This window comes from Pteronotus mesoamericanus, unplaced genomic scaffold, assembly GCF_021234165.1.
Source record: "Pteronotus mesoamericanus isolate MK-2021 breed Mesoamerican mustached bat unplaced genomic scaffold, CSHL_Meso_final scaffold_85, whole genome shotgun sequence".
Lineage (NCBI taxonomy): Eukaryota > Metazoa > Chordata > Mammalia > Chiroptera > Mormoopidae > Pteronotus > Pteronotus mesoamericanus.
The window spans coordinates 35552551-35565166 of record NW_026555329.1 but is presented as its reverse complement, the minus strand read 5'-3'; the positions used below and the strand labels follow the sequence as shown (position 1 = coordinate 35565166).

At 39.2% G+C, this 12616-nt stretch overlaps 1 protein-coding gene across 1 annotated transcript in view; it reads left to right on the top strand.

Annotated features, from left to right (window-relative positions):
* Positions 1-624: 624 nt before the first annotated feature.
* Positions 625-12616, top strand: part of SLC26A5 (solute carrier family 26 member 5) — a 61080-nt gene continuing 49088 nt past the window's right edge. Inside the window, exons 1-2 of the mRNA XM_054564569.1 lie at positions 625-726; positions 4347-4456. The gene's annotated coding sequence lies outside the window, so the exon portion shown is untranslated. The remainder of the gene's footprint in view (positions 727-4346; positions 4457-12616) is intronic.

Below are 12616 nucleotides of genomic sequence, written 5' to 3'. Positions count from 1 at the left end.
TCCCCCTGTTCTTTACACTCTCCGTTTTTCCTCCATTTATATTCCTTTCTCCCAAATAGCACGTTCTGTTGCTTTACTTTTTTTAAAAAAAGTAGTTTTGTAAATTCTAACTCGAAAACCTGGAAAAGAATCTGACACTCATTATTTTGTTGCACAATATTTACAAGTGTTAATGGAAGGCAGCTCATCGAAGTTTCTTTTAACCGCACATTGTCATTCAGCATTTTAAAGTTCCTGTGCCAATACGAATCTCCATAATGACTGTATCTGAAAATAAATGTTAAAGTGTTTTCATTTTGTAATAACAGTAGGCAATGTTTTCTACTTGAATACTATCACTTGTTTATTATGCTTTCTTCAGCCTCGGACCTCTAAATTTGTCTCCTCCTTCCTACCTCTAAGCTACAGGAAATCCCACCTAGGGGAGTTCTTCAGCACCAAATGTCATTTTCGTCATTTGTGGGGCCGGACGAGCCGGACATTTGTGCGCAAGTACACCTGAGAAGTTGTAGGAGCTGAGAAGAGCCCCTACGGTCGCAAGGGTCGCGGGGCGGGACGGGGCGGGGCGGGGCGGGGCGGGGCGGTCTTGGGTTACCGGTTTCGCGTGAGGTGCAGCGCCTCCAAGAGCCGCGCAGGGAGGCAGCGGCTCGGCGTTGAGGCTGCAGAGGCTCCAGAGCGCAGCGCGGCGGCGGCTCCGCCCAGGGCAGCCCCGGGCACCGCGGGCCGGTGAGTGCGCGCGGGCGAGCGCGGGGTCCGGGCCTCGATTGGTGGCCTAGGTGCAGGGCAGGGAGGAGCGGGCGCGTGCGGAGCGCTGACCTCCGGGACTGCAGGCCGACCGCAGCGGGGACTCTCGGTGCGGTTGTCTGTCCTGGTGGGTCTGCCTCCCCTCCGGCTCACTGTATTCCTCTCCCTCTTTCCTAAAAGTAATAGTCAACCAATTTGATTTGCCCACACCTGCGCCGTCTCTAAAGCTAAGTCTGCAGAAGTGTTGTCCTTTGCAAGACTCCCCTACACCCTTCCACTCAGTCGCTGCAGGATAGGGTTTGGTTTTTTTTTTTTACTTTTATTTATTTTTATTGTGTGTGTGTGTGTGTGTGTGTGTGTGTGTGTGTGTGTGTGTGTGTGTGTAACCAGACCTTTGCATCTAGACAGTTTTACTGTCGCTTGCATCTTTACTAGACGTTTGCATCCCTTTGGTTCTAAGCTACTCTGCTGTTGACAGCTTTGTTTCCCCAATTTCTCCAGCGCCTTGACGTTGCTCCCAAACACCCTCGTCCTAGCCCTACTGTGGCCACCATCAAGTCGCCTCTTAGTTCTGGGCTTTTTGTATCCCGATAGATTTTCTTTAAAAACAAAACAAAAAGTTAGTATTTGCTTGCGCCCTCTCCCGGAGACCAGGCTGCCTTCAGTTCTGCCTGGGTGGGTCTGCCCGCTTTTGCCAAGTCGGGGGGCCCGGCGCATCGCCGGGGCAAAGCGTGAACCTCGGATCTCCGGCACCTCCGGTAACAGAGGGGTTGCCAAGAGCCCCTCTGCCCTAAAACCTGGTTGTGGCAGCCCCTGCCTGAAACCCTCCTCCCTCCTAACCCCCTACCGTGCAGGCAGTTCTGATATTCTGGGCCTCGGAAGCTCCTCGTTTATGTTTAGGAAAGACGGTTGAGCGGGAAATCAATTTACTGGCCCACTGAGTGAGCCCTTCCGGCCAGGCCCAGCCGAGGGTGCACGACCGGGGTTCTCGGGGTCAAGCCCAGGGGGGGAAACTTTAAGAGCCTAGAGCTGTGAAGAGGGCGGATGGGCAGTGAGGAAGGCAAGGGACAGTCTTCTGCCGAACAGTAATAACTGCTGTGTTATCAATCTGGGGTCTAGAATTTTAAAACATAAATAGGAACTTATACGACAACAAAAATGACAATTTGGCGCAGGAGACTGAAATTCATTCAGCTTTTTCTTATCTGAAAACTGGGAACAATTTGCATTGGATAGAAATGTATAATCTAAGGTAAGCTTGGAAATGGAGGGGAATTTGAAGTATGTGAGAGGAAGTACAGTTAACCCTTGTTAACTCCCATTTGAATTACGCAGGTCTACTTTTAGGGGGGCTTGTTCTTTGTTTTTGTTTTTCAATAAATATGTATAGTAGTGTAAGTGTACTTTCTCTTCCTTATGATTTTCCTGAGGTTTTTTCTCTAGGTCACTTTATTGTAAGAATACACTATATAATACATAGAGTATACTAAATGTGTTAATCAACTATTTATGTTTTATAAGGCTTCCAGTCAGTAGTAGGCAATTAGTTAAGATTTAGGGGAGTCAAAAGTTATACTCACACTTTTGATTGCAGGTGGGTTGGCACTCCTCACCCCTGCATTGTTCAAGAGTCAACTGTATAAGCCTTTTTGTCTTTTTTTTTCCATTATTGTTCAGTTACAGTTGTCCCCATTTTCCCCCCATTGCTCTCCCTTGCCCTGCCCTCCCCCTCTGCCAAATTCAATGCTTCCCCCCACCCCTTGTCCTTGTCCATGAGTCCTTTATATATGTTCCTTGACTTCACCCTTCCCCTTCTTCCCTGAAATGGAGTTTGAAATAAAATTTTTGCTAGACAATCCTAATTACTGTAGTATCTGTGGCAGAAGACTTTCAGGCAGAGGTCAGGAGGCTGGAGAGAGAAATTCAAACTAATTTGCATTTGAAAGAAACTTAGAGTGAAGAATTCCTAGGTAAGGTTGCTATGGCTGATATCTTAATTGCACTGCTGGAAAGCATTCTAGTCTTAGGTAACACCTGAAGCCCCAATTCTGTTACGTAGCATTTCTTTTTTTTCTCTCTTTAACTACTCTGAAACTATACAGAGTTACACGTTCCTCATTAATTTATGAGCGATACCAAAAGAATTGACTCAATCTAACAAGTATTTGAGCGCCTTCCGTGTATGAGGCGCTTTGCTAAGAAAAGCAAAATGGCAATTAGAGGAGTTTTCCAATTAAAACAACAGCAACAACAGTGAACTGGTTTGCAAGGTTTGCACTGCCTATTCAATTTAAAATCAAAAACAGTTGAGCTTTCATTTCATTCTAAATGTCAAGTGTATCTGTCCTTTTGTTTCTTAATCATTTTGTAATTGTCTACCATTGTAGGTAGTCTGAATTCAGTAATTCCAAAGTAAAAGGTTTTCTAGGAAATGAGAAGATATGTCCTCTTACCCTATCATTTGCATTACCATTGAGTTAATAAGTCAAAATCAATAAGAAAAATGAGATGATGATTTTCCTTTCCTTTCATCTCAAACTAGTGAAATCTTTCACTAAAGAAGAAAAAAGTCAGCATGGGTAAATGTAATCCTCTGGTGCTTTCCAAACTATGTTTTATCTAAGCCCATCCTTTGGAGAATAAATCCAATTTCGTGAAATCTTTCAATCCTTCTTTTGCAGGAGCGTTCCAGAGGCCAGTTTTATAAAATCTTTCACTGTGGATACCAACACCACCACCACCATCTCCCCAGTACCTCCTCAACTTGAATTCTAGGGAGCTTTGGGGAGAGGAGAGGTCTTTCTTAAAATCTAGCTCAAGCTAGGGACTTTATCACCAGGGGAAAAAACACACACCCATTCAAAATGTTGCATTTCTTCCAGGGGATTCCTGGTCCCCAGGAATATGACATCACTTTAGAACAAGGGTCAGAGAGTTGGTAAGTGAAGGAAAATGGAAATGAAGCAAGGAAAAATGAGTGGATATAATTTAATTCATTTTCAAATGGCCTTTTGACTAAGTATTCTGTGAATGGAAAGTAATAGTTGTATTATTTGTAAAGGACTAAAGATAAATTAGTCCTATTCTTTAGTTGATGAAGATCAACTTTTATTTTGAACATTATGAATATCATTTTCCAAGATTTTTTGTTGTTGTTTTTCTCAAGAAAAGTGCTTTTGAGGTGATTTTCTTCCAGTACTGTTACAGCATTCAGGACAGTTTCTCACATGCCAACTTTTGTAGCCATGAATTGCTAAGCATGGGAATGGTTGAGTTCAAAATTTGAACTTCTCTCTCTCTCATATTCTTCACCTTTGGGAGAAAATATAAATATATATATTTATATTTATATATATATATACTTTTTTATTTATATAACTACCATATAAATATATGGTAGAAAATATAAATATATATACACATACTTTTTTAATTATGTAACTACCATTTTAATGTAACCACTGTGACAACAGTAGTTGCGTCTTAGGAGAGTTTGTTGTTATTAGGAGTGAATAGGTAGCATTAACAAGTATTTTGGACAAAACTTCTTTCAATGAACAAACCAGAAACTATGGATGAACTTTCCTTTCTTCTGTACCTAGGGCTGAGGAGCCAGCTCTCATCCCCACTGACCAAGGCTTTATTGAACTGCACCAGACCTCCCAGCTGGGGACCCTGTCCCCTTCTACCTTGTGCTACACGTTAGATCTGGGTAAGTAAAGGGGACCCTGGAACTAGTAAAATGGGAAAGCGGGTCATAGGGAGTGATGGGTTATACCTGGATGAAAGGATCCCTTAACATTTCCAGAGACCTGAATCATACTGAGACAATGCCAGAACCACAAAGTTTACTCTCCCCTTTTCACTTGGATCAGGACCAGGCTTACTGACCCTTAGATATGGCTCAGCTTTGACTTAGCTTATTCTTGATTAACAATTAGGTGGCTGGTCACAACCCTAGAATGTCATTGAGAGACATTTATTAGATGAGTAAGTTAATGGAAGTCATGACTTTAATCCAAACCCTACCATTAACTAGGTATGTGATCTTGGGCAAGTTACAAGTCCATTAAATTCTTTGGACCTTAATTTTTTACATATAAAATAAGGTTGCAATATGGGATGAGTGGTCCTTAATGAAGCTGAATCACCTGGACAATGTGGTTTATTTAAATAATAATAATAATAATAAAACTGGCTCAGAGATTCTGATTTTATTGAGCAGGCCTAGACATCTCTATTTTTTAAAAGCACCCTTCCTCTGCACACAACACTCAGAAAACACTACCACCCAACCAAGATTAAGAATAACTGGGTAAAATAATCATTACTAACTGATTCTAAAGTTGTATCACACAAAGGTAGAAAGCAGGCCCACAAAATTTTTATTACACACACTTAATGGTAACAAGCCTAAACATGCCTTTCTAAGAAGCAGTCCAAATCAAGCAATTTCCGTTTATTCAGGGAACGTGCTGTGCCTCCTCACCAGTTCAGTGTTCCCACAATGCTTTGTGAGTTTTCAGCAGCTAGTACATTTTGATGGACTGAATCAGGTGTAACTCTGCCTATCCAAGATGATTAGTTGTTCCTAAAGCTCCCCAGAGACGATTATGTGTCTTCTCTCGGTATCCATAGCAGTGTTTACTAGCCTATTGAAAATTTCTGCTAGAGGTGATCTGTGTGACTTGTTGTGGTGGAGGAGAAAGGTGTCAGCAAGGGATAAGGATGATCACCTTGATCATTGCTGAAATGTGAGCTTCTGTGTCCAAACTGAGATAAAAAAAAAAAATGATCCTTCTCAAGTAGTTGTAGACTATTGAGTTACCAGAACTGGGATAGGAAAAACAGAGCACATTGTTTACCTTAATCGTTTGTTGGGATCTAATCTCATTGCCAATACATTGTAATTTCTGCAGATGTTCACACTTTGAAAATGATTCTTAGATTTAAAGGTGTAACTTATTAAATTGTAATCCATGAAATTTATGTGTTTATCCTACTCTTTTTTCTCATCCCAAATACCTAGAAGAAGAAAAAAAAAAAAACAGTGTATGTGTGACTGTCAGATCAGTAAAAGAGAAACGGACATGAGTTGACAAAAGATGGAAAGGCATTAAGGAGGAAACATAGAACAAGGGTAAGAAGGCCCATGGATTGCAAGAAGCTACATTTAATTTCTTTCTTTTCTCTCTACTTGGTTTTAAAATGGCTACAAGTTTATTCTCCAGCTTTCTAAAATTTAGGCAAATCATTGCATCCCACCTGCTATGTGTTGGTAAATGTGGGCTCCTGGCCCGTGATTCCTGTGTGTTTTCTGCAGTCTTCCATACATAGTACGTGGAATGGGGTCTCCATGGGTCAGTTGGCAACATGAATATAGTCGGTTTAATCCAGTATTGACCAATCCCAGAGTCTGACTTAATTCTAAATAATGTCTTACATTGGGGAATATTTTGTTCTGGAGTAGAAACTTACTGGCACCAGAGTTCTTTAATTTTGGTATCTCAGAGGAACTACCCTTAACTTATGTCAAAAATCTGGTAGAGAATTACAGAACCAGGTCAGCCCCCACCTTTCCATCGACCTAGAGCTGGTTATACTCACTGCCATTAAAATTTTTTTTTCTAGTATTGGATTCATTTCATGTGTTTATTGCTGATCATTGTTCCAAAAATTTAGTAACATTAGCATATCTTTAAAAACTATGTCTTTAAAAAAATTAAGATAGGAATAAATATATTAGGAAAATATGATTTTGTCATCAGAACTTAAATCTAATGAAAAACTTAATTATTATTAGACTCAAATGCCCAGTAATGTGTTTATATACTCATATAAGCATTTGTCCTCTCACGAATCTAATATTTTGAAGATAGTAAGTATAGTCAGGGTTGTTCTGTTCTTTAAGATTAGTTCCTTAAGTCTTAACTGCCCCCAAACAATTAAATGTTGGAAGAGAATAAGAAATGATAAAATTTTCTTAACTAGTCTATTTTGTTGAACACTTTCAACAATCATCTTCAAAGCTAGGAGGGTTTTCATTTCTTCTTTTATTTATTCAGATTTCTTTTTTTTTTAATTTTTTGGAATTTTTTAAAAGTATATTTTATTGACTGTGCCATTACAGTTGTCCTTTTCTCTCCTCTTTGCCCACCCCCACGTGGAATCCCCATTCCCTCCAGCATTCCCCTCCTTAGTTCATGTCCATGGGTCATACATATAAATTCTTTGGCTTCTCCGTTTCCTATACTGTTCTTAACCTCCACCTGTCTGTTTTGTACCTACCAATTATGCTTTTTATTCCCTGTACCTTTTCCCCCATTTTCCCTCTTTCTCCTCCCAGCTGATAATCTTCCATGTGATCTCCATTTCTGTGACTCTGTCCCTGTTCTAGTTGTTTGCCTAGTTTGTTTTTGTTTTTGTTTTGTTTTTGGTTCAGTTGATATCATGAGTTTTTTGGTCATTTTAGTGTTCATAATTTTGATCTTTTTCTTAGATAAGTCCCTTTAACATTTCATATAATAAGGGCTTGGTGATGATGAACTCCTTTAATTTTACCTTATCTGGGAAGCACTTTATCAGCCCTTCCTCCTAAATAATAGTTTTGCTGGATAGAGTATTCCTGAATGTACGTCCTTGCTTTCATGACTTTGGATACTTCTTTCTAGCCCGTTCTTGCCTGCAAGCTTTCTTTTGAGAAATCAGCTGATAGCCTTATGGGAACTCCTTTGTAGGTAACTGCCTCCTTTTCTCTTGCTGCTTTTAAGATTCTCTCCTTACCTTTAATCATTGACAACTTAATTATGATGTGTCTTGTGTATTCCTCTTTGGGTCCAACTTTTTTGGGACTCTCTGAGTTTCCTGGACTTGCATATCTAGTTTCTTCACTGGATTGGGGAAGTTTTCTTTCATTATTTGTTCAGATAAGTTTTCAATTTCTTGCTCTTCCTCTTTTCCTTCTGGCACCCCTATGATTCAGATGTTGGAATGTTTAAAGTTGTCCCAGAGGTTCCTAAGCCTCTCCTCATTTTTTTTTCTTAATTCTTTTTTCTTCATTTGGTTCTGGTTGAATGTTTATCTCTTCCTTCTGCTCCAAATCATTGATCTGAGACCTGGTTTCCTTCCCTTCACTGTTGGTTCACTGTATATTTTTCTTTATTTCACTTTGTATAGCCATCACTTCTTCCTCTGTTTTGTATCCGTATTCAGTCATTTCTGTGAGCATCTGGATTACCAGTGTTTTGAACTCTGCATCTGATAGGTTGGCTATCTCCTTGTCACATAGTTCTTTTTCTGGATTTTTGATCTATTCTTTCATTTGAGCCATATTACTTTGTCTTGGAGCACCTGTTATGATGTAAGAGGCAGAGCATTCAAATACCTGGTAAGTACTCACCAGGGCATGGCAACCTACTTCGTCACATAATAGAAGTGTATGTCGGGGAGAGTTCAGTGCCACTTGCTTGGTTTTTGCCCTTCTTTCCACAGACTGGCCATTTCTCCTGCTGCCACAATCCCCACAGGTTTTATAGCCAGAGGTTCTGAGGCTTTATTTTCCCCACTCTGGACCCCTGGGTTGCACAGTCTGTCTTGATCCCCAGTTGTTCCTCCTGGTTTATCTGCGCACGAATGAGGATTCTCCCAGTCTACCAGCCACCACATCGCCCACCCTATCTACCAGCCACTGCCTTGCCATGTGTCCTCTCTGCCCTAGCTGCCCATCTCTGCCCCTCCTACCAGTCTGAATGAATGTTTCTTCTTTTAACTCCTTGGTTGTCAGACTCCCACACAGTTTGATTTTCTGGCAGTTCCAGCTGTTTTTTGTTTTTAAATTGGTTGTTTCCTGATTTTCATTGTGCAAGGAGGTGAAGCTTATCTACCTATACCTCCATCTTAGCCAGAACTCCTCTTTCTTCTTTTCTTCTTTGATTCACTTGTTTGTTCAATAAATGCCTAATGAATTCCTATTATGTACCTATTCTCCTGTACCATTAAGTCTCATGCACAGAGGGAAAAATACAGAAAATAAGGAAGCAAAATACAGTGTGGGTTAGGTGGTGATGAATGCTATGGAGAACTATAAAGCTGGGGAGAAGACAGTGGGGAAGTTGGCTGGGTAACATTTAAAATAAGATGGCCTGAGAAAATGATCTCGAGCATAGACTTAAAGGTGATGAAAAAGAAAGTTATGAGGCTATCTGGGAGTGGGGCTTCTAGCCAACACACATCCCCGAGGGAGGTATGTGCCTGGCATATCCACAAAACAGGAAGAGGGTTTGAGTGGCTGGAGCAGAGTGACAAGATGGGAGGTAGAAAGAAATGAAATCAGCATAGAAAGGGGAGGTTGTGGGGCAGGAATTGGGAGGGTACTGAAGATCACATTGGACCTGCTAGGGCCTTTTCTATGGGATACTTGTAAGATGATATGAAGGTCAGTTTCTTACAGTTTAGTTAAAATAGCTGCAGCCCCATGACCTTCATTTCTTCCTTGTTATGTCTTCTAAATGTTCCCCAACTATCCTTTTCTCACTACATCAGCCTCTACCCATTCTTTCCCTGGCATTTCTTTTTCCCCCAAGCAGGTTATAAAGTGGGATTCAGTTTCCCATTCTCATTGCTTTCTTGATGCCCTGAAAGTTAGGCTTACCCTTCCATTTTAAAGAAGGTGCTACTTGTCGCTAAAAAAATAGTCCCAAAACTATCTATTATGAGAGGAATTAATAAATTTATACAAAATATGATCTTGCTTTATACTATAGCCCAGACACAAAGTGGTCGCCTTGTTTGTGGACTGTTTTATAAAAATATTTATGAATTGTTGGTATCCAACAACTAAAAAATTTTTTAAGTTTTCATTAAAATGTAGTTTCAAATTCTCTTTATAAATTGGATGTTCTATTTACATTAACTTCTAGAGTAGACAAAACTAATCTGTGGTGATAGAAATCAGAATTGAGATTGCCTGACTTGGGGGTACAGCAGGGATTGACTGTAGGGACACAGGAGACAATTCTGGATGATTAAAAATGTTTTATTTATAGTAGCCTAAAATGCACAGCAAAACTCATTAAACCATGCATTGATCTGTGCAGTTCACTCTATGTAAATTGAACCTCAAAATAAAGGACTTTTAAAAATAGAAGCCAACATTCAGTGAGAACTGAATAGTAGCTGACTGCTTTGGGCTTAGCACTTGCTCTCTAGATTAGCATAGACTCACCTGGGTCACTTTAGTCATTACCCATCTGGACCCTTGTAGGTGGTATTGGTGTGTGATTCCTGCAGTGCACTCTTGGCAGTTTTATTTTCAACTGTCAACAGGGAACAAATCTGAAAGGGCCTGATATGCTTAATTGACAGTGAAGAAAATAGTATCTGACTCCTAAGGTTGTATGTGAAGCACATAACAAAAACAAACCTAATAGTCTGGATCAGTCAAGCAGCTCACCTACATCCACCTCTCAATTAATGGTATTCTCAATGAAATCTGGGATTCTCACAGGTCTCTGAACATAACTTTTCTCTCCTCTCAAACACCAAGGGTCTCCTGTGTTTGCAGACTTCTCCTCTGAAAGAAAAACAGAAAGTAGCTTTTATTCTTATTATCAGCACTTAAAACTTACTTTTATTATGTTTGTTATAAAAATAACAGTGTCTACTGTGGGAATACTAGAAAGTACAGATTAAAAGAAAATAAAATTACCCATGACTCCACCATCCAAACATAACCTCTTTTACCATTTTTTGGTGACTACTTTCATATCTTTCTTAATACCTCTATGTATTTTATGTTGAAAATGTGTTCAATTGATAAAATTTGGCATACAACTTCCCAGTTTGCAAAATGGAAAAATAATAAGTCAAAAATTAAGGAAGATAGACTAAGTGAAAGCATTTTCCTTCTCTCTATCCTATAACTGTTTTTAAATGACTGTAAAAATTTTACAAAGATTAGGAAGAGCTCTGAAGAGAATGGGATAAGAAAATGTTTGGAGGAAAGTTACTAATGAAACAGAACCAAGAGTTAGTGCAAGAAAGTCCACCATGGGCATGAGGGTGACCCTCTAGAAAGAAGCTCAGAGCATGGAGTCAGCAAGGACAGAGAGCAGGCATGAGCAGCAGGCGGCTGAAAGCAGAGGAATTAATGGAAAGTCTTTATGAATTAGTTAAGGTAAACCAGTGCTTCTAAAATGCATCTGGCATTTAGGTAAATATTTCTCTTTCTGGCTTTTGGAAAGTAGTGAGCTATAGCCTGAAGGCCAGCTCTTGCCTCCTCACCCTAAAATCAATCCAGAAGTCAGCAGAGCCCACTGGTACACAAAGCCTATCAATCACCATTTCATGCAGGGAAGGATCCTATCTTGGAAATACTTATATATGTAAGAGTAGAGGAAAACAACACTAATTAACCAGAAAAGTCAATGAAGTCTTTCATTTTAAAACATATATATCCAAGAATTACTAGGCATATGAAGCAGCATGGGGAAAAAAAAAGCAGCTATTAATGCTAGAGGGGATATCATTTAAAACAACTGTTAAAAAAAACTCTGAGTATCCTCAGAGTGATTAAAAAACTATTTTTTCCATATAACAAAAACAGAATTCTATTAAGAAGGAGCAATCAGAAAACAGACAAAAATGTCTTGAATTTTTAAAAAAATGTTTATAAAATAAAAATGATTTGTTAGAAGGGCTAAAAGATAAAGTTTAAGAAGGCTCCTAGAATGCACAACCAAATGTCAGAGAGATGGAGAATATATATGCTAGAAAAGAAGCATAGAAAAGCAGTTCAGGAAATCAAGTACCTGTCTCCTGGAGCTCTAGAAAGAGAAAATAAAGAAAATGGAAGGGTAGAAGTTGACAATTACAAGGGAAAAAAATTTCCTGTTTTTCAGGAAAATTATGATATAAAGAGGGGCCATCAAATGAATGGTGGAAAAATCCATACAGAGATACAATAATTATAAAACTCCAGAGTCAAAGATACAGAGAGGCCCCTAACACTTTCTGAAAGGGAAAATATAGTCACTTAAGTAAAATCGACATAAGTCTTCCCATCGGTGAACTGGATATTAAACTACACTGGACCAGTGACTTTAAAATTATGAGGGAAAATTATTTTGAACTTAAAATTATGTTGCTAATAAAATTATCAGTGAAGTATGAGTAAAATGAAGACATTTTCAAATGTTCAAAGACTCAGGCCATTCACTTCCAAGTATCCTTTCTGAAGCAATTACCTAAGGATGTGCTCCAGCAAAATAAGGGTTAAAAGTAAAAAGGAAGAAGATGAGGAATAAGAAAGAGTCTAACTTCCCAAGTGCAATTAAATTAAATCCCAGGCTAACATGTGTACCACACTTAGAAAGAAATTTATACAAATTAAGACAAGTAATGAGTTGCAAAAAGAATGACTTCAAGAAGAATTCAGTAAATTTCATTCAATAGATAGAACCAGTAATGAACAATATTCACACAGTTCTAATAGTGGGACTTTTAGCAATGTGGAGGACTAAGTTAACTTATATAGACTTCCCTCCAGTACAAACACTCAAAAATAAAGGATAAAATACAATTAAATGTTTAAATAATCAGTTAACTTTGAAATAAAGACTACAGAAAAGAGCCCTGGCCTGGTAGCTTAGTTGGTTAGAGCACTATCCTGATGTGCAGAGGTTGTAGGTTTGATTCATTCACATCAGGACACATATAAGAATAAGCCAAGAGGTGCACAGATAAGAGAAACAACAAGTTGATGCTTGTCTTCCCCTCTCCACCTCACTTCTCTCTCTCAATTTTTTTTAAGAATACAGAAAAGCATTTTAAAGGAGCAATAGGTGGAAGTTCATGCTCAGCACAACCCATAGGA